A 27,696-nucleotide genomic window follows, 5' to 3' on the forward strand; every position below is an offset into this window, starting at 1 on the left:
CAGCAGCTCCAGCAAAGACCCCCAGACTTCCCTCTCCAGAGCAACATTTGCGACTTCCTCCAGGGGAATCCCGAAGCGTTCCCAGGCCAGAGAGGAGATGTAATCCCCCCATCTGGTCCTTGGCCTGCCGCGGGGCCTCCTCCCAGTGGGACGTGCAACGAGGACCTCACTAGGGAGACGCCCGTGAGGCATCCGCACGAGATGCCCGAACCACCTAAGCTGGCTCCTTTCCAAGCGAAGGAGCAGCGGCTCTACTCCGAGTCTCTCTCGGGTGACTGCACTTCTCACCCTATCTCTAAGGGAGATGCCAGCCACCCTTCTGAGGAAACTCATTTCGGCTGCTTGTATCCGCGATCTTATTCTTTCGGTCATTACCAACACTTCATGACCATAGGTGAGAGTAGTAATTTCCTTTTCAACATTGCGTGGAAGTCTGGGACAGTGCCGAGGGAGTGGCAGACTGGGGTGGTGGTTCCCCTTTTCAAAAAGGGGGACCAGAGGGTGTGTGCTAATTACAGGGGTATCACACTACTCAGCCTCCCTGGGAAAGTTTACGCCAAGGCTAAGTCTGACATACCGATACATGTTTTTATACGTTCTAATAGAATGTTAGGATTGACGGTATCAAAAGCAGCCCTAAGATCAAGTAGCAGCAACACAAATGACACATCAGCATCCATACTTAGCAATAGGTCATTAGTCATTTTTGTGAGGGCGGTCTCAGTGGAGTGATTTGCCCTGAAACCAGACTGAAAGAGTTCACAGAGATTGTTAGATTGCTAAGTGTTCATTTAGCTGCTGTGCAACAATTTTTTTTGAGGATTTTAGAGATTAACGGGAGGAGCGACACCGGCCGGTACGTTTAGGAGGAGGTCAGAATCAAAGTTAGGTATTTTGGACACAGGATGAACAACAGCTGTTTTGAATGCTCGAAGAACAGTACCAGAGGAAAGTGATAGGTTAATAATATTTAGCACAGATGGTGCTAATATAACAAACAGCCATTTGATGAGTTTCCTAGAAAGTGGGTCAAGCGAACATGGTGTTTGCTTTGTTGTACTTACGAAATGAGAAGAGTATTTCTGAGAGCATTTGTGGTAGTGCATATATTCGTATCTGCGTTTATAGAACCCAGTTGGAGCTGGGCCGTGTTATTTTTATTCTCCTTTCTAATGAGCTCAGTTTTCTTAGTAAAGAATTGCATAAAGTCATCAGCCCAAGTGGTTGGAGCTACTGGGAGAAGTCCCTTGATGGGTTAGCGATGCTACTGTATTAAACAAATATTAGCAAAGGTAAGAGCGTATTTATAGATTATTAAACTATCACTATATCTTTGATGGAAGACCTCAAGTTTAGTCGAACGCCATTTACATATTATCAGTGGTGTTGCGCAGGGCATTGTTAAAGTTGTTGATGAGGTTACCAATAGGGCCCACATAATTTGGAAATGGTGTCAAAGCATCGGTTAGTAATGACTTGTTGACAATGGGTCAGAACTTTGAATTTTATGAGGTAGTGATCGATCAGTACTTTAGTGTCAGTGAGTACCAACATTTTAAAGGTGGTGACACCCCGGACAAGGACTACACCGTGTTAACTTTTGCGATGCATGGGTTCATGTCGTATTTGTGTAAGGCCACAGCTATCAATTATTGTCAGGAGCGCCACGCATGGACGGTCTCAGGAGGTGTTTATGTGGATATTAAAATCGGCCATGATATCTACAGTTCATTATCTGCATAAGTCACTTTATCAGCAACAAACTTTGAGAATTCGCTTAATTTAATGTAGCCATTTAATTTGACCATCTCTTTGATTTAATTTAATTGATTCTGCTGTATTTCCATGGTGAATGCCGCATGGTATACGCGAAAAAAACTGATTTAAACAGGGTGGTCTGCACTAGTTGTCAATGGTACACGCAGTCTTAGTCGATCACACGCAACATGCCCACTAATAGTACACACAATTGTATAGCTTCGACAGGCTATTGAGCGCATGGTGTTTGGATCTTATAAAATCAGGCAGATAATTTATAAAAAATCTCGAAATAATTACATTAAATAATTATATCTATCAATTTTCATTTTATTGGTGTATAACAATTTAATCTCCAAACCAAGCTTGACATAGTATCTAGTGTTAAACCCTTGTAAGCAAGCAAATAGGCCAGACATTTCTTGGAGTTGGTCACCAGAGTAGCGCACATTTCAGGAGAGATTTTTGTCCAGTTTCAGCTTTCTCCACAGTTTTTTTTTTAAAAGGGCTTTATAGCCGGAATAAATTGTATCCCCATTACCTGCATCGTTAGCCACATCTTTCTAACTGTTTTTTTTCTACTATTTAGATGCACAGAGAAAATAAATACATGTCTGTTCTTATCCCACACAAGGATTGTGAATGATAGGTAAAAAGTACAGTTCCTTTTAAGCATGCTGAAGTGTCTTGTGGGAATCCCAACAGTGTCAACATATGCAACGTTTACATTCAAGTTTACATGTTCAATGACTAAAGGCCTATGATAGCTCAGGGTCACTTTAACTGCTGGTAGAAGTTGTTTAAACAAATTGACACATAATTAAAAGGGAATTCTGAAGTCAATACTTTGTGCTTACCAAGCTCCCCCAGACTCTACTCCCAGCAGCCCCCAGGTAATTTGAGTTTGAGACCTTCGATCTATGGGATTAAGGTTTTGAGAACCGGTTATATTCTTCTTTTTGATACAGTATTTTGTTGCCTTGGCTGTTTTGGGTCATTGCCATTTTGGAAAAAACATCGATGACCCATTTTCACTGTTCAGGCTGTGAGGACAGGAGGTTTTCATTAGCTCTTCAATGCAGTGCATTGTTCTTTTACCCTTAGCAGAAAACAAAACAAAACTGCACAATTTCATTGTCATGTTTAAGAATCACAATGGTGTTGTGAGGTCTTATAAGCATTGCTCTGCCACCAAACATGTCAACTTGACTTAATGCAGAACTGCTTAATTTTAGCCTAATCATTTGTTTTTGTTTTTAAATATACATTTTAAACACATGAAGGTATGAGTTCTTAGCTGTCTTTTGGGTCACAAGTTTGTGTGCCGTGTGATAAAACTGCACATTTCAGGGTGACCTTTTTACTATGGGCACCCTAAGACACACCTGTGCAATAATCATGCTGTTTCATCAGCATCTTGATATGGCACACCTGTGAGGTGGGATGGATTATCTTGGCAAAGAAGAAGTGTTTACTAATGCAGATTTAGACAGATTTGTGAACAATATTTGAGAGTAATAGGTCTTTTGGGTATATAGTAAATGTTCAAAAGTGTTGCATTTATATTTTTGTTCATATATATATATGCATACTGTGTATATACATACACTAAATTGCCAAAAGTATTTGTCCACCTGCCTTGACTCACATATGAACTTGAAGTTCCATCCCATTCTTAACCCATAGGGTTCAATATGATGTCGGTCCACCTTTTGCAGCTATTACAGCTTCAACTCTTCTGGGAAGGCTGTCCACAAGGTTGCGGAGTGTGTTTATAGGAATTTTCGACCATTCTTCCAAAAGCGCATTGGTGAGGTCACACACTGATGTTGGTCGAGAAGGCCTGGCTCTCAGTCTCCGTTCTAATTCATCCCAAAGGTGTTCTATCGGGTTCTGGTCAGGCCAGTCAAGTTCATCTACACCAGACTTTGTCATCCATGTCTTTATGGACCTTGCTTTGTGCAGTGGTGCACAGTGATGATAGAAGAGGAAGGGGCCCGCTCCAAACTGTTCCCACAAGGTTGGGAACATGGGATTGTCCAAAATGTTTTGGTATCCTGGAGCATTCAAAGTTCCTTTTACTGGAACTAAGGGGCCAAGCCCAACTCCTGAAAAACTAGAGTCCAGTGGCGACGTGCTTTACACCACTGCAACTGACGCTTTGCATTGGACTTGGTGATGTATGGCTTAGATGCAACTGCTCGTCCATGGAAACCCATTCCATGAAGCTCTCTGCGTACTGTACGTGGGCTAATTGGAAGGTCACATGAAGTTTGGAGCTCTGTAGCAACTGACTGTGCAGAAAGTCGGCGACCTCTTTGCACTATGCTCTTCAGCATCCGCGGACCCCTCTCTGTCAGTTAACGTGGCTTACCACTTAGTGGCTGAGTTGCTGTTGTTCCCAAACTCTTCCATTTTCTTATAATAAAGCCGACGGTTGACTTTGGAATATTTAGGAGCGAGGAAATTTCACGACTAGATTTGTTGCACAGGTGGCATCCTATGACAGTTCCACGCTGGAAATCACTGAGCTCCTGACTACGGCCCATTCTTTCACAAATGTTTGTAGAAACAGTCTCCATGCCTAAGTGCTTGGTTTTATACACCTGTGGCCGGGCCAAGTGATTAGGACACCTGATTCTGATCATATTTGGATGGGTGGCCAACTACTTTCTGCAATATAATGTATATATATATATATATGTATATGTACATATATATATATGTATGTATATATATATATATATATATATATATATATATATATATATATATATATATATATATATATATATATATATATATATATACACTACCGTTCAAAAGTTTGGGGTCACCCAAACAATTTTGTGGAATAGCCTTCATTTCTAAGAACAAGAATAGACTGTCGAGTTTTAGATGAAAGTTCTCTTTTTTTGGCCATTTTGAGCGTTTAATTGACCCCACAAATGTGATGCTCCAGAAACTCAATCTGCTCAAAGGAAGGTCAGTTTTGTAGCTTCTGTAATGAGATAAACTGTTTTCAGATGTGTGAACATGATTGCACAAGGGTTTTCTAATCATCAATTAGCCTTCTGAGCCAATGAGCAAACACATTGTACCATTAGAACACTGGAGTGATAGTAGCTGGAAATGGGCCTCTTTATTGCACCAAAAACCAGACATTTGCAGCTAGAATAGTCATTTACTAAATTAGCAATGTATATAGTGTATTTGTTTAAAGTTAAGACTAGTTTAAAGTTATCTTCATTGAAAGGTACAGTGCTTTTCCTTCAAAAATAAGGACATTTCAATGTGACCCCAAACTTTTGAACGGTAGTATATATATATATATATATATATATATATATATATATATATATATATATATATATATATATATATATATATATATACATATACCTGTGTATATATATATATATATATCGTTTTGGTTTTCAGCGACTAAATTGTCAATTAATTTCGTAATTGTTTTGTTAACGTGCATTTGTTGTGATTTGTTATCGTCCTATTTTAGTCAGGAGAAAATAGGTAATTGATGATAACTACGACAAACATTTTTAGTGAACAAAATCAACACTGCCACTGGCTTGTGGCAAGGAAGAATGCAAGGCTCCATTTGATTGTTGAAATGGAGTCAAATGTCACTAAAGCTTACGTTGGATTGGCAAAACAGAGTCATGTGACAGTGCCTGCCGGAAAAAAGCTTGCTGACAAATGAATTTGTCTTTGCAATTCTTAATCGATAGATTATAAAGATTTATGAAATAAATAAATAGATGATTGGAATAAAACTCAGTAAAAATAGAGTTTCTTCTTTGCAATAATACTCAAAGTAAAAGGCATGTTACATTGAAACTACTCTGACAAGTACAAGGTTTTTTTTTAAGTTACCCAAGTAAATGTAACAGAGTAATTGCAGCGTGTTACTACCCACCTCTGAGTGCAATACTAGTGGTAATGACTGGGAGCTTCTTAAAAGTGTGAAAACTTACTATTGCAATCAATTTACATTTCTTAATTTAATGCTGGTTTAGCAAGTTTCCTTATTAGGAATTGTTCAATGCGCTCAGTGTATGACACAGCTCTGTTTTTTTATTTGCTAAAGAAAGTAGGTCAGCTGGAATCCACTGTGTGTGTATGATGTGCTCCCAAGCCCTTCAAATTTGCACACATGGGGCATAGCAGAGACACTACCATGCCCACTGTGCTCCGAGCGAGGAACCCTGGAACACATCCTCAGTTGCTGTACAAAGGCACTTGGAGATGGAAGGTACAGGTGGAGGCATGACCAAGTCCTGAAGACCATCACTGAAGCCATTAGCGCAGGACTGGCATGGGCAAAACAGTTCCACCCCTCCAAGAAAACCATCGCCTTTGTCAGAGCTGGGGACATGCCAACTCCTGCCAGAAGAACATCAGCAGGCATCCTGACATCTGCAAGAGACTGGCAGTTGTTGGTGGACCTTGAAAACCAGCTGAAGTTCCCCAGCCATATCGCAGACCTCACCCTGCGACCAGACATTGTCCTTGTGTCTGAGTCCACCAAACAAGCTGTGCTGCTGGAGCTGACAGTCCCGTGGGAAGATCGCCTGGAAGAAGCCTTCGAGAGGAAGCTCTCCAAGTATGCGGGACTGGTCAGCGACTGTCAACAGGCTGGTTGGAGAGCAAGGTGTTTCCCTGTGGAGGTTGGATGCAGAGGATTTGCAGCCCATTCCTTGGTCAGAGCCTTCAGCAGTTTGGGCATAGATGGAGAGAGAAAGAGGAGAGCCATCCGCAGTACCACTGAAGCGGCGGAAAGGGCCTCGAGATGGTTGTGGCTCAAAAGAGGAGATCCTTGGAGTCATGGTAGCTAGCTAGCCGTCTGGACACAAGCCGGGGGATTTGATCACCCCCGGTTGGGTCGCTTGGAGGAGTGCGTATGACCAGTTGAGAGACCTGAAACGCCTGGTGAATCCAAGAGGTCACTGAGGATGGATACTCGCCAACCCTCCCGGATTTTCCGGGAGACTCCCGAAATTCAGCGCCTCTTTCGAAAACCTCCCGGGACAAATTTTCTCCCGAAAACCTCCCGAAATTCAGGCGGAGCTGGAGGCCACGCCCCCTCCAGCTCCATGCGGACCTGAGTGACGTGTCGACAGCCTGTTTTCACGTCCGCTTTCCCACAATATAAACCGCGTGCCTGCCCAATCACGTTATAACTGTAGAACGATCGAGGGCGAGTTCTTGGTTTCTTATGTGGGTTTATTGTTAGGCAGTTTCATTAATGTCCTCCCAGCGCGGTAACAACACACAACAACAGCAGTCACGTTTTCGTCTACCGTAAAGCAGTTCGTCTGCCGTAAACAGCAATGTTGTGACACTCTTAAACAGGACAATACTGCCATCTACTGTACATGCATATGTGACAATAACATCTACGGCTTTTAGAGAGTGCACAACTGCACACACAACAAGGAGACGAAGCAGAAGAACGAGGAAGATACAGCCGTGGCGACAACGAGTAAGATGAAGAAATACGCTTGTAAGTTCCAAGCCGCAGCTGCGATTGGACCTGGATAGCCTCCGGGAAGAAGTAGTGGACTACCAAGTGCTTTGCAGTGAAGATCTTCCTCAGGAAGCAAAGATTAACCGGTTTTGGGCCGTGCTTGGGAGAGATGGAAGATTCCAGACTCTAGTGCATTTGATGAAAGCACTTTTGTGCGTGCCACACAGCAATGCATCATCAGAGAGGGTGTTCAGCATGGTTAGAAAAATAGTGACAGAGAATAGAACAAGGATGGACAATTCAACCCTTAACTCAACAATGAGTAGATGAGTGTTATGTGTGTGTATATGTGTAAATAAATGAACACTGAAATTCAAGTATTTCTTTTATTTATTTATATATATATATATATATATATATATATATATATATATATATATATATATATACATATATAATAAAATAAATATATATATATAGCTAGAATTCACTGAAAGTCAAGTATTTCTTATATATATATATATATATATATATATATATATATATATATATATATATATATATATATATATATATATATATATATATATATATATATATATATATATATATATATATATATATGAAATACTTGACTTGGTGATTTCTAGCTGTAAATATACTCTTCCCCTCTTAACCACGCCCCCGCCCCAACCACTCCCCCCAACCCCCACCTCCTGAAATCGGAGGTCTCAAGGTTGGCAAGTATGCTGAGGATGTGTCCAGACTAGGCATCAGTAGATGTATGTACACATAAAGAAAGTAGGCCAGCTGGAATCCATATGATTCCTGCAGCTAATTAAACATTTCATTTTTGGTCTGTCGCGAATCCAAAACTCAGTGTCAGTTTGTTAATTCAATGTTTTCTTGCCCAATGTTTTGGCCTACTTTCTTCTTTATTCCTCGAAGGCAATTTGTGCATCATTTGCTGCCAGACTGTTTTCTGTTTTCTATTCAAGAAATGTAATTCTTGCTTGTGGCAAATATGTTGCATGATCATTACAACTGACATTTAAGTTTTATTATGAATTATCCTACACAGCTTTTTTTCCTTTTTATGAAACAAAATGCTGATTAAGGTGTACACTTTAGTTACTTCCATCCCCTTAATAATATTTTTAGTGTATTGTAGATCAATAGGGTCGGAAGTCCAGTCCAAGGGCTATTTGCGTCCCACAGCTTGTGTTTTATGGGCTTTTGGTCATAATGTGTAAGATAGGGTGACCATACGTCCTGCTTTCCAAGGACATGTCCTCTTTTTTATTGTTTTTTAATTGGGCCATTAAATTGACTGCATTAAGGTAGATATTTTTTTTGTTGAATAAGTATCTTTATGTTTTAGATCTTTACACTTAAAAGTGTGTGAGTGCTTGTTTTGTTCAAGCTAGATTGGTTAATATAGCTAATGATATTTATTTTCTTTTTTTTGTGTATATTTTTTCCAGTAAAACTTAAAATGAGAGCTGTTATTTTCTTACAGGGTCTTTCTTCTACAAAATATTTTTTTTGTATTATTTGATTCTCAAGATTTTAAAGTCATTTTTGCACTGTTGAAACTCATCAAAGAGATATTATTTAAGGCATAATGCCTGTATATACAATATTATGTTATTTGTCCTTGGTGAGGAAACTGTTGAATTCCTTAATCAGTTTAAGTCCCTTTTCAGCAGTAATCTTCAATCAGGGCCAAAAGTTTTGTACTGAAAAAATTTACTTTGAAACTGAAAGTTCAGCTTTTGATGTTGGATGATGAAAAATAATAGTGTATTCAAAATAAAAAGAAATGAACACTTTTTTTTTCAAGTTGAATGTAGTTTTAATTCACACTTCATATATTTTGATATTTCATTTTTCAGGTACAAATTTTATTTTTTACAGTTAAACTGTCTTTTTCAGATTCAAATTCCATATTGCATCCAACTTGACGCACTGCACTCTCTTCCTTGTACGCACATCACCATCTTTTAGTGCGGAGTGCAATTCTATGAGCCAACCCACGTTACGCAAAAACCATGTTACGCTTAAATCATACAGCCTACTACCATGTCAATACACAGAATAGAATATCATTACATGTAATGCATTATATTGTGCCAAGCAAATACCACCACATATGTGCCTGATACACATACAGTACCAGAAACCATAATTAGCTGTGATAATGTTGGAACCCATTTCCTCAGCATATCTGCATATTGAGAACAAAATAGGCACTGACACCACCTATATCCACGTAGGTTTTATTTGTCGAAAAGATATGTTGCCCTGTCAGTTGGATGACACATCGACATACAGGCTAACGGGCATATATTTCCCACGTAAGCCTGTATGTCGATGTGTCATTGACCGGGCTAGCATGCTAAGCATTCGTTGCATGAACATAGTAGCTTTGTTAGACACGGTCCTAGACTGTATTGGACAATATAGTTTACATACGAAATGTCCATTTCCATTTATTACAAGTAATAAGAAAACGTAAATGCCTTACTTACCTATCAAGGAGGAAATTAGCAAGTTTGGCGTCAGATGAAAAAAACTTCTTCACCTTCAATCGTCTCCATCTTTCAAAGGCATCCCCGATACAAATCCTCGTTTTGTTCCTGGCTTTGTCATGAATAAATTGAGAATCGTAACGACGCCTTTTAGATTTACTAAGGTCTGACATGTTTAGTAACTTTACCAGTGGCAGTAGCTTGACGAAGTTGGCAGTGCACAACTGGCAACCTGGATGTGACACACTCACAGACTTTCTAATTGGTCAAACGGTGGAGGGCGGGGCATCGAAATGAAAACAATAACACGATTTCGGGGCTGTAAATCTAATTTTGAAATGAGCATATCCTGGCTGAACTACTGTTATCAGTTATAGAGGTATTCGAAAAGAACATGATTTATCAATGCCTTTCGACATATCAGGGCCATTTAATGATGACTTGACAAGAAATTATTACATATGGCACCTATAAGTTAATTATTTATTTGTCATGAAAATATGTTTTGATATATTGCAAGTTAAATTATTGAATTATAAACCGTCATTTACATTCTGTGTAATTCACAGCATCTGTAACGAGAGGTCACTCTAATATGGCTTTGACTACGTCACTCTGACGATAGCATATAAGGGCGCATAGGTAAAATTGATTGGACAAATGTCAGGTTGAGAGACTGGCGGTGAAAACAGTTTTTGACCACTTCTAACGCAACACTCAAGCCTTAGTTTTTTGTTTATAGCCTTGTATGCAGTTAAACTAGTTTTCGTTCACCTTGGATGTACTGTTGGATGTACATGGAAAGAAGACCTTTTGCAAATAAATCTATTTTTTGAAAATCTAAAGTTGGAGTCGTAAATGCGTTTGAAAGTGCACCACCTGTCCTGGCCCAGCCCACGGCCTTTGGTTTAGAACCTGGGAAATCTTCGAAAGGCAGTTACATGCTAACGTTAGCAACTCAACACCCATTTGTGATATGTACTCACGAGTAGTAGTGCTGAGGAAGCAGTCAACTATCATAGCCAGAGCCATACTGGCTGCAGGTTTGTCTACCATTATTAAAGCTAAATATATTGCACACTTCAATATTCTCTCCTGCTTGCCTTGTCTTACCATATCTAATTTATTTTGTAAAAATATGGGGAAATAACTAAAAAAATACACTTCATTCACTAACCGTGTTACAAAAGAGGTTACTCAAAATAATACATAGCATTGGCAGTGTTTTGAAAATTACTTTTTAAAAGTAATTATTATAGTTACTAGTTACTGTACCAGAACAGTAATTGAATTACGAATGGAATTAATATTTAATAAATGTAATTAATTACTAGTGAAAGTGATGTATAGGTTACTTAAAAAAATATATACTTTAAATATCTGGCATATGCATTTGAGAGATGTTTAATAAAAGAGCACAGTGTGGGAGTCTGTTGTCTTGTGATGTCATCGAGGGTTTCAACGGAGCTGTGTTTGTCAGCTTTAGCAGTTAGCAGCGCATTTTGTCGGCTTTGACGCCAGCTCTTTTGAATCTTTGCACCGGATTGCGTTACCTTTGCTTAATAAAGAGATTGAATGTGCTTTGACGGCTGTCATATCTTCTTGTCAACAAACGGGGTATATTTTGGATGGCAAGTTTGTCTCTTCAATTATTGATTTGTTGTTCAATATTCCCATTTAGGGTATGTGTGTGTATGTTGTTGTCAGTTGTGTCACAGTGTGATGGTGCCTCTTCGTATTTGAAATAAAGTTCATTTTAGTGCGGTGCAGCATGTTGCTTTCACTAGTAAAAATATATTTCCTGCATTGAATTTGCTGCACTTATGATGTTGTCTTGTTGTTGACATATAACCACATCAAAAGTAGCGTGCTACGTTACATCAAGCTATTGCCAACGGCGTTGCAACGCACCTAAAATAAATTAATTAGATTACTCGTTACTAGTAAAAGTAATGGCGTTACTAACGCCATTATTATACAACATCGTTATTAAAAAAACTCTTGCTTCCTCCTGCTCCTTTTTCGGACATGTTGTAATGAGAAACTGGAAACATTTGATGTATGATATCATAATTGTATACATGTGTAACGCTTGTGCTCTGTGGTGTGCCTCGTGTTCTGCCTTGTGTTTCAAGGTGTTGCTCTGTTGGATGGAGAAGACCAGGGAGCGATTGTGGTGCTGACTAAACACTTTATTCAACCCTTCACAAAACACAGGGAGAAAATATTTTCAATACAAAAATAAAGTTATACATGTATCCTATACTAACAATATATAAATGTGAGACATAAATCAATCAATCAATGTTTATTTATATAGCCCTAAATCACTTTAAATGACTTTGTAGATGATTCAAGGGTGCACCTTGCCTTCTTTTTATTTTGGCCGGATTTTTATTTTTAATTTATTGATACTTCTATACACATACATACATTTTATTCTTGTTTTGTGGGTTGGTATCTAAATTATTAAAAGGCTACACAGTTATTTAAGTTAGGAAAGATTTAAAAAGCAGTGATTTCACAGTTAAAGCATGGGGATATGGGCCCACATTAAGAAACATTTACAGTAAAAACTAAAAATGTATACAATTATTTCCAAAATGTTTGAATAATTATTACCAATACAGTATTTGTGTGTACATTGAAATGATCATATGCTCATCTTATCAGTCAATCAAAGTTTACTTATATATCCCTTAATCACAAATGTCTCAAAGGGCTGCACAAGCCACAATGACATCCTCAACTCAGATCCCACATCAGAGCAAAAAGTTGAGAGGCCAGCAGGGATCATCTTGAATGGAGACAAGTCAGCAGTGCAGAGACGTCACCAACTGATGCACAGAGGAGTGGTCCACCTCGGGTCCCAACTTGGAACAGCTTGCGCTTCCTCTGTGGAAGCTGATCCATGGTCACCTGATAAGCTCTCATCGCAGGAGAGGGGGGCAGTAAAAAGGGGTCGACTTAAAGTCAAGAGTATATCAATGAGTTTTAAGATGAGACTTAAACGCTTCTACCGATGTAGCATCTCTAACTGTACAGGCATTCCATAGTAGTGGAGCCCGAATAGAAAACGCGATAAAGCCCGCAGACTTATTTTTACCTCAGAGAATCACTAATAAACCCTAGTTCTTGGAACGCAGATTTCTGGCCGGGACATATGGTACAATACATTCAGCAAGATAGGATGGAGCTAGACCGTTTAGAATTTTATACATAAGTAGTAAAACCTTAAAGTCGCATCTTAAGTGCACAGGAAGCCAGTGCAAGTGAGCCAGTATAGGCGTAATATGATCAAACTTTCTTGTTCTTGTCAAAAGTCTAGCAGCCGCATTTTGTATCAACTGTAATCTTTTAATGCTAGACATAGGGAGACCTGAAAATAATATGTTACCGTAATCGAGACGAGACGTAACTGTCATGTCTGTGTTCATGTTTTTGTTTGGCCATGTGCTGTTTTGTTTTTTGGACACTTCCTTAGTTCCTTGTTTCACTTCCTGGTTTTGTTTGTCACCATAGCAACCATTAGTTTCACCTGTTCCACGTTTGGACTCACACACACCTGTCTCACGTTTTCACAGTCATGTCACGCACCTGTTCACAGTTAGTCACGCACCTGTTTTCACTTATCATGTCACTATATAGGCTTTTCTGTTTCTGTTGTTCTTCCTGGCGACATCACCCATTCATGCCATGTCCACAGTTCCTTGTCACGTTAGTTCTTGTTTCATCTTATGCCAAGTAAGTTTTGTTTATTGTTCATAGTTTTGTGCCCACGTGCATGTCTTTTGTTTCATAGTCTAGTTTTCTACTTCCGCCTTTGTGCGCGCTTTTTGTTTTATCATAGCCAAGTTTGTTACCTCCTCTGTGAGCGCTTTTTGTTTGTACCTTTTGTTTGAGTTAAAAGATTAAACATGTCCTCACCTGCACGCCACGTATGGTCCAATTCGTTTGCACCACGGGAGAGCAAACCACGTCAAGGACCAAGTCGTGACAGTAACGAAGGCATGAATAATAATCTCAGCGTTGTTGGGGACAGAATGAGACACATTTTAGCTATATTATGGAGATGAAAGAAGGCTGTTTAAGTAAAACTCTTAATGTGTGACTCAAATGAGAGAGTTGGGTCGAAGATAATACCTAGATTCTTTACAGAGTCGCTTTATTTAATGGTTTTATTGTCAAATGTTAAGGTGTTATTATTAAATAAGTGCCAGTATCTAGCAGGACCGATAATCAACATTTCCGATTTCTTAGCATTAAAATGCAAATGGTTGCTGGAGATCCATTGTTTAATTTAATTTATACACGCCTCAATGTGACTACAATGTGGCGTGTTGGTCAGCATTAGGGGCATGTAGAGATGGGTGTCATCAGCATAACAGTGAAAGCTAACACCGTATTTGTGTATGATGTCACCTAGTGGCAGCATACAGATGAAGAGTACAGAGCCAAGAACCAAACCCTGTGGAACTCTGCACGTGTCTTGGACTCGCTATCCATTATAGCAGGTTTTGTTGCTTGATAAGTGCACAAAGGCCACCCCTTATTTCTACAAAATACCCAAAGAGGAAAACACCCGTAAGTCTGGGAGAGCGGTGGCAGAGATGACTCACTGACTGACAACCTGGTACATGACCCTGAAAAGAACAAGACAAATCAGAAGCTTGGCACAGCTGAAGTACCTTAGCTCCAAGTATGTAGTTGTAGCTGAACCAAGGGGCATAAGAATACATCAAAGACGGACAAAGTGCTTGAAGAAAGAGAGGCCGGGATCTCACATTTACCATTATCATCTAAGAGAAAGGTCAAGTCAGGCGAGTGAAGCTCAGCGGCAGGACTTATCCTGCAACAAGAAAGAGTGGCCAACAATTGAGGCAGACCTTATCGCAGGGGTGCACACACTTTTTCACCATGCGAGCTACTTATGAAGAAGCCAAAATGATTTACCTACTACAAAAATGCAAAACATATATTTATTTATTAATATATATTGAGAATTCTTTATATACAATGTATGTTAATATACCTTGCCAAACCAAATGAGTCGATATTGCACAACACAATTAATTATGAACTTTTTTGTGATGACCTTACTCTGACGACTTCGATGGCGGCTTTCGCTTTCGAAGTTAGCTGTGAGAAAAATGACTGCTGCCCGGACAACTGGCATTTTAGTTCCTTCACCAAGTCAGTGTCGTAGTTTTTATGAACGGTCTAAAGATGCCGCTCCACATTTCCCTTCTTTGGTAGTGTAACGATAGTCTGACAGATGAGGCATATGCACTTCGAAAGTGACATCGTGAAAAAGAAGTCATCTCATTCCGTATGAAAGTGATATGTTTTTGGCTTTTTGCTTGGTCCAGCTCCTCCACTCATTTGTGTACCCTTTCTTAAGTTTAGAGAAAAAAATGAAGGCTATAAGATGGAGGCTAACTTGGTAACTGACTTGATAGTTTTGCCGCATCTGGCATAGTTGTTTGTGCATGCGCAGTAAGTGGTGTGCCGTCAGGGCTGATGCTGAAGTCTATTCTTTTGGTTGATCCCGATCGACGTATTGTGCACCCCTGCCTTAACGGAAGGAGGAACAGCAGAGAACAAATTGGAGAAATTGGGCTATTTGATCTACTCCTATGTAGCAGAAAGGTTTAGCATATACAAGACAGGAAAAAAAAACAGAACACCAACAACCCTTCCCAAGTCCAGCAAAAAATCCAGCGCCTTTTCAAAGAGCAAGGAGCTGAGGAAACAATGGAAGAGAGCCTCAGTGGAGGAATGTGTGGGCATCAACGTCCTGCAAACACTTGAGAAGACACCTGGGAAGACTAAGGAGAACTGAAAATCTCAGGACTCAACGCAAAAGAAAGGAAAGGATGAGAACATAATTCTACAAGTATCCCTTCAGATTTGTGAAATAACTCTTCACTAAGGAGAAGAGCAAGTCACTGAAGGTGTCAAAGAGGGAATTAGAGGACCGCCTGAAAACAACCCACACAGACAGCCAAAGATGTGAACAGAGGGAGGTAATAGCAGACATGCCACCTATGCGGCGTGGCGAAGTTGGTAGAGTGGCCGTGCCAGCAATCGGAGGGTTGCTGGTTACTGGGGTTCAATCCCCACCTTCTACCATCCTAGTCATGTCCGTTGTGTCCTTGGGCAAGACACTTCACCCTTGCTCCTGATGGCTGCTGGTTAGCGCCTTGCATGGCAGCTCCCGCCATCAGTGTGTGAATGTGTGTGTGAATGGGTGAATGTGGAAATACTGTCAAAGCGCTTTGAGTACCTTGAAGGTAGAAAAGCGCTATACAAGTATAACCCTTTTATCATTTATCATTTATTCCTTAGACAGGTTACCGACTGGACGATAGTCCCCAAAGTGGAGAAAGGTCAAGGAAGCAGAAAGAAAATCAAGGGCAGCTTCAGTTCCAGGACCAAACAGAGTTCCATACCAGGCCGTATAACAACTCCCCAAACATCTTACGCTTTCTATGGTGGAAAATGAAGACAATTTGGACAAAGCAAACCATCTCAAAAACGTAGCGCAGAGCAGGAAGAGTGATAATTCCCAAGGAGAAGAATGCCTCAAACATCAAATAGTTCAACCAGATCAACCTGTTGAATGTGGAAGGGAAGGTCGTCTTTAGCATTGTTGCTAAAAGGATGACAACATACCTTAAGCAAAACAACGTGAGAAGCTACTTCCAATATCTACAATTCTGTATTCAAACAACAGAATACACAACATCATGGCAATCATTGGAAGAGGGAATAATGGCTGGATTTACCATCTCCCCTCTAGCCTTCGCCATGTCAATGGAAGTGGTTATCCGAGCTTCCTAATGGGTTGTGGGAAGAGAATGTCTGCTATCCAGATGGCTTCTATCTCCTATTCGTAGGGATGTATATCGTGGAAATTTTATCGATACGATACCGGTATTTATCGGTACAGTCATTGGTACTATATGTAATTGGTGTCAATAAAGATGTTAAAAAATGCATTTTTATTACAATTTTTATTGGCAAAAGTTGTTAACATTACGTAACATCTAACAACAGAGAAGTATTTTATCAACACCTATTTTTTATGTTTTCAGCAAGTCAAAAATGCTTGCAGTGCAAGGTGAAATGCAGTAATGTCATTGTTAAGGTGTTTGAGCTTATTGGAGTTCATTTATGCGTGCACGTGAACGACACTTTATTCGAGTTCGATCATCAACGTCCTCTCTCCGAGGATACTTTATTTTCTTCTTCTGCTGCGGTGTTAGACACTACACAGCACCAGAGCGCCCCAAGTGGAGAACATGCGCTACAACATCCAACCTCTACAATAAACACACAGAGTAAGAGCGCAGATATATACAATCATGTCAATCAAGTCATGTTTCAAGTTTCAAGTTTCAAGTTTCAAGTTCAAGTTTATTCACAATACCATAGAACAATTTCAATAGTATTGAATATCATTTAAAGATATTAGTAAGTGAAAGGGTCCCCCAAATAAGCTAGAAGAAGCTTTTGACAGGGGGTCCAAAGGACAGTATATACATGGAATGATGAAAAATGGTAGCAAGCACAACAACAACAAAAAACAAAAACAAAACAACAACAACGCTATATGATAAACACAAGATAATAGTACTAAAGCAAGCATACACATACACACATACATTCATTCGACCATGCAAAACCCAACAGTAGTCAACCCCACATGAGGCATTAGAGATAGGTGGTTAATAGGTAAGTTTTCAGTTTCTTTTTGAAGTTGGAGAATGGATACAGCATCTTGAGGCTCTCATTAAGCCGGTTCCAAATCTTAGGTCCCCTGCGTACAACACTTCGATCGGTACAAGCCAGGAGACGATGTTTACCTGATATCAGATCTAAGTTACGAGGGTTGTGGGCATGCTGGGGATGGTAGATAGGAACCAAGCTACAGAGCCTAAGATTCAGCCTGTGGATGACTTGATAGGTTAAACAAGCATTTTGATAAATATTGAACTCTTGTCAGTCTTAAGAGATGATAATTATGAAAAAGATGTCGAGTGGGGAATTAAACTTGGACCATGACAGGGCCCGTATGATTTTATTTTGCATGGATTCTAATTTGTGAAGGTAGGTAGGGAAGGTGTTACACCAGATGACATTACAGTAGTTTAGATGTGGTTCAAATAGAGTTTTATATAGGGTAAGTAGAGCATACAGAGGAAGATAATGACGAAGGTGAAAGAACAGGCCAACATATTTGGATAATTTGTTTACCAGATGGCTAATGTGACATTTGAAATTGAGATATTCGTCAATGATGACCTCCAGGAATTTTGTGGAATACACTCTCTGTATTTCCTGCCCATTGATGTTGACATGGCAGTGCTCAGTATTTTTCCAGTTTTTATTAGAATGAAATAGAATAACATTTGTTCTATTAACATTAAGTGAGAGCTTATTGATTGCATTTGAACCAGGAATCCACTTTCACAAGCTCTGAATTGACAGTTACTTGTAGATCGTGGAGGCTCCTGTGTGAGGTAAACACATTTGTATCATCAGCAAAAATTATTGTATGAAAAGTTTCGGAGGAGTTTACAAAATCGATTATGTATAGGATAAAAAGGAGAGGCCCTAAGATGGATCCCTGGGGAACCCCATATTTTATGGTCATATAGGGTGAATTGTGATCATTGACGAATACACATTGTTGCCTTCCGTACAGGTAAGAGCGAAACCAATCGAGAGGTACACCTCTGACACCATAGTGGTATAGTTTATATAATAAAATCTCAAAGTCTATTGTGTCAAAGGCCTTGGACAGATCCAAAAAAATACCAATACCACATTTTCCTTCTTCGATACAGTCATTGACCTTTTCCAAGAGGTCGAGTATAGCCATACAGGTGGTACTTTTTTTTACGAAAACCATATTGGGAGGGGACAAGGATATCTAATTTTTCTAGAAAGCCATTCAGTCGGTTATAGACCACTTTCTCAAATATTTTTGAAAATGTTGGTAAAATTGAAATTGGCCTATAATTGTTCATATCGTTTTTATCACCTGATTTAAAAATTGGGATTACTTTTGCCACTTTGGACATTTTGGGTACAATGCCAGCACTAAGTGACAGGTTTATACAGTGACAAAGAGGATTTGTGATCACATTAGCTTTAGCTTTCAAGATTTTGCTACATATCCCGTCCACTCCAGCTGTATGTGATGACTTTGGGTCCATAATGATCGTATAAAGCTCATTGATGTCGGTTGGTTGCATGAAAAAGGAGCTAGGGTAGCTGCCTGATAAAAATTATTTAAAGGAAAACCCTGGAGGTTGACTTATTTTACTAGATAGGTTTTCCCCAAGCAAAAAAGGTATTAAAACTTTTGGCAAGATCAGCCCTATTGGACCCTGTATCCGGAACAACAGGGGCCTTATGTCACTTGTTGAGAACAGTATTCAACACGTTCCATGTTCTCCTACAATCCCCCTGCGATGCTTGTAATAGTTCAGAATAATAGTTGCGCTTACTTTTCCTGATAATATGAGTTAATTTATTTCTATAATTTGTGTATTTATCTTTGTTGACAGTGGTAGGGTTCGAAATAAAACATTTGTAGAGTTTATTCTTGTGTCTGATGGACTTTAAGATCCCCCTTGTAATCAAGGGATTATTTTCTGAGGTATGATTTTTGATAGTTTTTTCAGGGATTGTTTCCTGAATAGCCTCCTGAATCATTTTAATCAGGTTTTCATATGCAACATCGGGACAGGTGCAATTAAACACAGAGTCCCATTGCCTGCAAGCAGATTTTTATTTAGGTGTTGTAGAGTGGTATTGTTGAGTATTTTTGTTTTACCTTAAGGAGGTGGGGGGGGGGGGGGGGGGGTAGTTTTGCCAGGGTCAAATAATAGTATTTTGGGAAAGTGGTCTGTGATATCAGATTGCACCACCCCTGTCACAAGCTTTGTATTCCGGATGTTGGTAATAATGTTATCGATTATTGTTTTAGAGGCATCTGTGACTCGAGTGAACCTATTGATGGTGGGGAAGAAGGAAGAGGAATGTAACGTGTTGATAAAGTTCAGTTTTGCTCCATCGTCCTTGGAAATATCAATATTAAAGTCTCCAAGAAGGATACCGTTTTTGTTTAGTTTATTTAGACTGAGTAATAGTTCATCCAATTTGGAAAGAAAAGTGTCAAGAGGTGAGTCAGGAGGACGATAGAGTACTCCAACAATTAACTTTTTTCCTTTGTTGTTGATCTCCATGAACAAGGATTCACAGAGATCATCTTCTAGGGTGATGTTGCATACTTTGGCATGAAGATTGTTCCGGGCATAGAGGCACACACCTCCACCTCTTCCACTAGGTCTATTTTTTGCATGAAAATTGTATCCATCCAGTCCAAACAGATCAATATAAGAGGAATCAGAAAGCCACGATTCACTACAGGCAATAAAGTCAAACATACAGCTCATATTGGAAAGTAGAGAAGTTAAATCAGTGTGATGTTTATTCAGGCTTCTAATATTCAAATGTAAAAATGAGTAATTATAAAGATCATATAAGGACTTTAATTGCTCAGGGTCATAGACATTGCAGTTTATATTATTCTCAATACCAATACAGTGCTATAAATCTCCAACTGTGTCAAGGTCTTCTTTTTTTAAATTTTTAAATTTTATTTTTATGTCCTGCCCAGCTTCCCAGGCAAATCATATAGTAGATGTAGATGCCCAGAACGGCTGTTCAGATTTACTTTACAAAAGAGAAGTGTTGGATACTTCTCTTGATGCCTTATTTGTATTTGACTTTATTAAATGTATTTATATTATCATTTGGTGCAGCCGGGCTGGAGCAGGAGGGGATAGAAAGAGAAAAAAAGGAAGACAGAGGGGGGAATTGTGGGGACAAGAGGGGGATTAGACAGAGAGACAAAAACAACAACAGCAAACACAACAACAACAACAACAACAGAGCAACATCAGCAAAAAATACATGTACAAATATGATGGTAAAAGTAATAGCAAATAAGCAGTTAGTGAAAATAAAAAATAATACAGAAATGACAATGAGCATTATTACACTAAAAATGAAGCAATACGAATACCAATAGAAATAGCGCTATTGATAATAAATAATACCAACACTTTACCTTTATTATCAACAATACAATTGTTCAAATGCAACAATACATATACGTAATGATAGCTTGAGATACGAAAGAATGCAGAAAAATGGAGGGGAAGAAAGAGAAGCAACCTACATTAACCTTGTAGATTGTTATAGTAACAATAGGTTAAGCTTTGTCAGTGTGCCATGTGTTATACCCAGTTTACCCTAGGGCAACAACGTTAATATATGTTTGATGAAACGTGATTATGTGCATGAGTGTATGTGTGCATATGTACTTGTATATGTACAGTATGTGTATATGTGTGCTTGTACAGTGAATGTATATGTACAGTATGTGTATATGTGTGTTTGTACAGTGAATGTATATGTATAGTATGTATACGTGTGTGTTTGTACAGTGATTGTATATGTACAGCATGTGTATACAGTATGTGTGTTTGTACAGTGAATGTATATGTACAGAATGTGTATGTGTGTGTTTGTACAGTGAATGTATATGTACAGTATGTGTATGTGTGTGTTTGTACAGTGAGTGTATATGTACAGTATGTGTATATGTATGTTTGTACAGTGAATGTATATGTACAGTATGTGTATACAGTATGTTTGTATAATGAGTGTGCGTGTGGATGTACGAACTTTGAGTGTGTAAATATGTACTGTATTTGTAGGTGTATGTGGGAGCGTAGGTACCTATGTATGTGTGTATGTATGCAAGTGAGTGAGTGTGTAAATATGTACTGTATTTGTAGGTGTATGTGGGAGCGTAGGTACCTATGTATGTGTGTATGTATGCAAGTGAGTATATGTGAATCTGCATGCACAATACATTTGACTCCCAGTGTGTGCGGGAGCCAGAGTACGGCCCCAGCCTCCCCGAGAGCCCAACCCACAAACAGTAGGTGTTGGTGCCCAAGGAACCAGGGACCACCGCCCCCACGCAGCCAAGCCGGACAGCGACAGGAACCCCAGAGCCCGGCCCACCGTGCCGCCCACAAGGGCCAGCAGCAGGCCGCAGACAGACGCACCCGGCAGAGGACAAGGCACGAGAAAAGCAGGGGGAAGCCAGACCCCAAGCCAGCGAGAGACCCCACCCCACACGGGCAGAAAGGCGGGACGCCCCGCCCGAGGGGCCCGGAGACCCCCCCGCAACCGGACGGGAAGACCGCCCCCGCCCCACCGGCAACCGGGCCCCCACAAGCCCAGCCCCCACCCCCGGAGAGCGCGGCGAGGCCAGCCCCAGGCCACCCCACCCAAACCGGCCGCCACAGGACCACCCAGCACGGGGCCACGGGAACCACCCACCCCACCCGCAGGGACCCCAACGATGGAGATGGAACAACCAGCATGTAACGACCTGGTCGCATCGTGGTGCGAGGTGTTCTCCCAAGGATGCAGACGGGCTTGTTGCGGGAGAACTTCTTGCTGGCTTCCTACTGTAACGACCGGGTCGCATCGTGGTGCGAGGTGTTCTCCCAAGGATGCAGATGGGCTCGGACACAGCTTGCAGGTAGGAAAATGATTTATTCAGGAACTAAATCGGACAGGAAAAAAACAAAAACGACTAGCGTGGGAGCTAGCAAGCAAAATAGCATAGCCTGAAAGCTAGCAGGAATCAAAAGTGGCCGTTAGCTGTTGCGTGAAAGCAAATTAGGAAGCCAGGCAGAGTGCTGCCCGGGCGAAGACTAAATAGCCCTCTGATTAGTGCCCGGACAACAGGTGAGCGTCTCGAACACTAACCAGAGGCAGCTGAGCATAATCTGCCGTCATGGCAACAGAAACAAAACAAGGTGCTGAAAACACATGTGACTTGAAAACGTAAAACTATGATCCGGGCAGCGGATCATAACACAGCAACTGTCAAGGTCTTCAAAACCCATAGAATAATATATGAAAGTAGTCAGGGTTGCCTGCTGGGATGGCATTCAAACAGTAAATACTCATACAAGGACACTCCTATTCACACACACTCGTACCATACATACTAGAAAATGCTGCTTCCATTTAGCATAGGATCGCATCAATCCCCTTCAATGTATGAATATGACATGACATGCCGAGAAAATAAACATTCACGTACCTCCCCCAACCCGTCACCAACCCACTAAATGTCACGCGTTGTCACCCCAATGGGCGTATGAGTCCCACGAAAACGTAAAAGTTCCTACCAAAAGGAGAGGTCCCAACTAGCAGTCAGGTTTTGGACCGGTTCAGAGGCACATCAGTGCCACCCCGCGGGGTAAAAAGAAATGACGGCCAAAACAATAACAAGAATGTCACGTGTGTATCAGAGCCAGGTGTAGCCTGCGCTAATCTCACTTCAGAGAAAACCAAAACAGCAACAAACGCTGTGAACAATATGAGGAACATCAACGCATGGGATTGTACATATTAACCTTTAAAGCGAAATGTGAAGGCGTGGGCTGGTAGATCAGTTAGGAGAGATGTATGTTAATGTCAACATTACTCTACTCCGAGAAAGTTAAGGTGTGTTAGCTAGCTAGCTAACATTAGCCTTACCGTGTAGCAAGTCACGTTAGCTGTTTGCCGCCTCAGTAGCTGGCTCAACACCCAAGTTGCAGCTAGCGGCTCGGGTCGCGATAAATGCCTTAGCCTCATAGACCGAGGAGAGGGATTTCCTGCCTGTCTCCACCATGATGGAAAGTTTGGCCGGGTAGCGCAGGGCAGTTCTGAGACCTAGCTTGAAGAGCTTCGACATGACATCGCTGTACTCCTTTCGCTGATCGACAACTTCGGGTGGATAATCCTCAAAGACCAAGATAGAGTGACCACGGAACTTCAGCTTTCCTCTCTTGGACCGGGCTTCCCGGATAATCGCGTCCTTTTCCTGGAACCTAAGGAGCTTGATGATAACCGGTCTCGGTCGCTGGCCTGCTGGAGGTTTGGGGGCGAGGGACCTGTGGGCGCGCTTGCATTCGGGTGGGGAGTCCAGGATGTCGCTGAAGACTTCCACCAGCATGTTGGAGAAGAAAGCAGTAGGTTGTGGACCCTCAATGGATTCAGGTAAGCCAATTATTCTGATGTTATTGCGGTGGCTGCGGGACTCAAGGTCCAAAACTTTGACTGCCAGTTTGGTATTTTTGCCTGCTAGTGCTGTAATGGATGTTTCCAGAGTTCGCACGCGGCTCTCCAGGTCATTAGCCGTAATCTCAAGATTTTGGAGTTTGGCAGAGTTCACAGACACTGTGGCTTGTACTTCGTCCAGTTTGCTCTCTATAGCTGCAAGCGAAGTTTTGAAATCTTTGGCTAGAGATTCCCGATGGGACTCGAGCAGAGTGGTCAAAGACGCCATAGACAGTTCGGGTTCCGCATCAGTCTGATTTCCTCTGGTTTTCGGCATTTTTAGAATCAGAGAATAAACATGTGCAAACAGCAAACTTATTGGTTTAATGTGTTGTTAGGAGAGAGTTAGTATCGGCGGATTTAAGGTTAATTAGGCATGAAGGAGCGAGACGCGACACACTCAGCCTGCTACCATGTGGCCGCCGCTACTGTCATCATCTTGTAAAGACCACACAGATCCATCACTTTGTTTTTATTTATTACAATTCCACTCGGCTGGAAATCATATGTAAGTAGGCAGAGCACAGACCTTTTACATGGTACTGTACATCATATCATGATTTATATTATATCAAATATAAAATATAGATCAATACAATCAATTAGCATATTAGGTGGGTGTGCAGTTGAACAAGGTGTGTTTTGATGCCATTTAAATGCGGCGATTAGAGACCTGTCAGCAAATGTTATCTTGCATTTGAGAAACGTTATGGATTATTTTATTACTTCAAATTTTCACTTTTTTGAGTGGATTAATATTGGCCTGTGGATTACTGAATCGCTTGATACTGGACTTTGAGTGTCTTTTGAAGAGGAATCTTTGTTGTGCTACACATCTTTGTCTACCAGCTTTATAGCATATGTGCTAAAAACCAAATAAACTAGGGATTAGTTCAATGTTTTGTTGACATTCTAAGTGAATAAAAAAAGTAAATAAAATGAGAAAAAGCACAACGACAAAGTACCAACACATTTGAGTTGACAAAGTAAAAGAAAATGCATCAGTTATTGTTTAAACACTGGTACTCCAACTAAAGTATTAATTGGGTCTAAAAGCTGTTTATTTTTTTTGCGTTTTTTAAAAAAAAATTTTTTACATCAGAGCAAGTACAAATAAGATGATAGCTAATCAAAACAAAGGTATGTTGACTAATACAACATACCGAGCGTTGCTGCCACTGGTGAGGCGGGCGTCCAAGAAGACATTTTTACATTCAGGAGCGATACCTTGCTACAAGCAGTGACTGTGTGTTATTGTGTCCTCCTTAGCTATTCCTCGTCCTGCAGGGATGATACTTGTATTTGTCGCAATGGAGGCAAGGATTAATGATTTAGAACTTTGTTTTTTAACCTGGGTTCGATCTAACCCTAGGGGTTCGGTGAGTTGGGCTCAGGGGTTCGGCGGAGGTCAAGACACACCCGACTCATCGTGTAAATAAAAACTTCTCCCTATCGGCGTATTACGGATACGGCAACAGCAGAAGTCACACTGATTTGCAGGCGTGTAATTTGTTGTGAGTTTATGCACTGTGTTGGTTTTGTTCTTTGAACAAGGTGATGTTCATGCAAGGTTCATTTTGTGCACCAATAATAAAACATGGTAACACTTTAGTATGGGGAACATATTCACCATTATTAATTGCTTATTAACATGCAAATTAGTAACATATTGGCTCTTAACTAGTCATTTTTAAGTACTTATTAATGCCTTATTCGGCATGGCCTTATTATAACCCTAACCCTCTAACCCTGGTCCTAACCCTCTAACCACAACCCTAACCAAATAACTCTAAATTAAGTCTTTGTTACTTAGAATATGTTCCCCTAGTGTCCAAAAAACTCTAAATTAAGTCTTTGTTACTTAGAATATGTTCCCCATACTAAAGTGTTACCAAAAACATATAACTTTGTCTTGAATTTGAAAAAACCCAACATTTAATTTTTCACTAAAGAAGGGTTCGGTGAATGTGCATATGAAACTGGTGGGGTTCGGTACCTCCAACAAGGTTAAGAACCACTGATTTAGAAGTAGCTAAAACACTACGGAGAGAAGTTAGCCGCTATGTTTCAAAGCAGCGGTTGCAGAGCAGCGCTTCAGTGTTTATAGCTCCACCTTTAGCAATAGGTTAAAAGCCAAAATATGTCCATTCTCCATTTTCTGCCCTCACGCTGTTTCTGCGCTGTGCTGCGTGTATTTACAGTATCAACATGAGCCGCAGCTTTTATGCCAGCATTGCATACGGAGCACATCATGTCAATGAAAAAAAGTACAGGTATTTTTCAAAAGCAGTATAGTACCGTTTAGAATTCATTAGTACGGCACTACCGTAATCAGCAATTACAGTATGAAAACTCATCTGTATATTATATGTTACATAACTATAAGAAAACTGCTGACTGTTTTTCACCCATAACAGTGTACTCAGTAATTGCATATGGCCCCCCAAACATTTCCTATGTATTTACTTTTATTAAAATAATTTAAAATTGGAAAAAAGTACATTTAGTTATTATTTAGTAGCATAGTAAATGACACCATGAACTATTTTCATGAATAGTCATTTGATTCATTCGAATTTGGACGATTCCGGATCCCAACGATTTTTTATTTTAATTATTTTGACAAGCATGGTCAAAAATGTACGATTAATTTCTCAATGGTACATTCTTATGCAGTATATAAATAACTATTTGTTGAACATACATATAAATGTTATGAAGTTTCTTTTCACAGGAGTAAAATATTAATAGTTTCATTTCATTTCTGAAAATCTGATAAAAAAAAACATTTGCACATATTCTGTTTGTGTTACAGCTCGGGGTTTACGCTGCCACTTCTGATACCGCTCACCATGAGTGAAATCACCGATACTGATCACAATTTTTGAAATTCATTTGTGATTAGTGCTATAGTGCAGAAAATGTAAAGTACATCCTTAATTTTCCTTCATTACATGCAATTGTTTGATCCAAATTGTACACAATCGATAAACAAAAGTAAAAATTACTAACTTGTGTAGTCAATCCTTTAGTTTTTTCCCCTTAGAATCCCCCTGTGTCCAGGGAACTATTCTCTCAGTTTGTAAACATGAAAAAAAAGGAAGAGAATTTGAATATCAATTTAATCACACTAGTAGTCTTACCTATCATATTGTGATACTACGCTTGGTATCAACCATATATCGATTTATGGAACTCCAAGTCATATTAATCTACTTGTTAAGTTCTGTAAATAGCTGCTTACTTTGTACTTAAATTTCTTAAATTTTACTAACTTATTTTTTGTGTTGTTTTAAGCTAGTTTACGACTCGCTTAGCTATTAGCTTGCTTGTTCCAGCCTGCTCTTACTAATTGTGTAACATGTTTGGCCTCGTCCTTTAGTGATAATAATGGATGATTATTGACTCAGGAGCAGCTCTACAAGATTTATGGAGATAAACAGTTAGCTGCTTAGCCACCTCTGTGGCAGCTATTTCTTCCAGTTGGTGGACCGCATCAAAATTATAAATTGAAGTTTAACATTTTGGACGGTCCCAGTAAAATTGGAAAGCAAGACCTGGTTTCCATCAATGTCCCACCCTACCTAATGTTGATGTTTTTTTTCTCTATGCCTGTGTTTATATGTCTAATATGTAGTTTATCAGTGTCTTATCATGCTGACTGTAAAGGGATTGTATCTGTCACAGCATAAAATTGGAAAGCAAGAC

The sequence above is a fragment of the Entelurus aequoreus genome, linkage group LG04 (genome assembly GCF_033978785.1).
Source record: "Entelurus aequoreus isolate RoL-2023_Sb linkage group LG04, RoL_Eaeq_v1.1, whole genome shotgun sequence".
NCBI lineage: Eukaryota > Metazoa > Chordata > Actinopteri > Syngnathiformes > Syngnathidae > Entelurus > Entelurus aequoreus.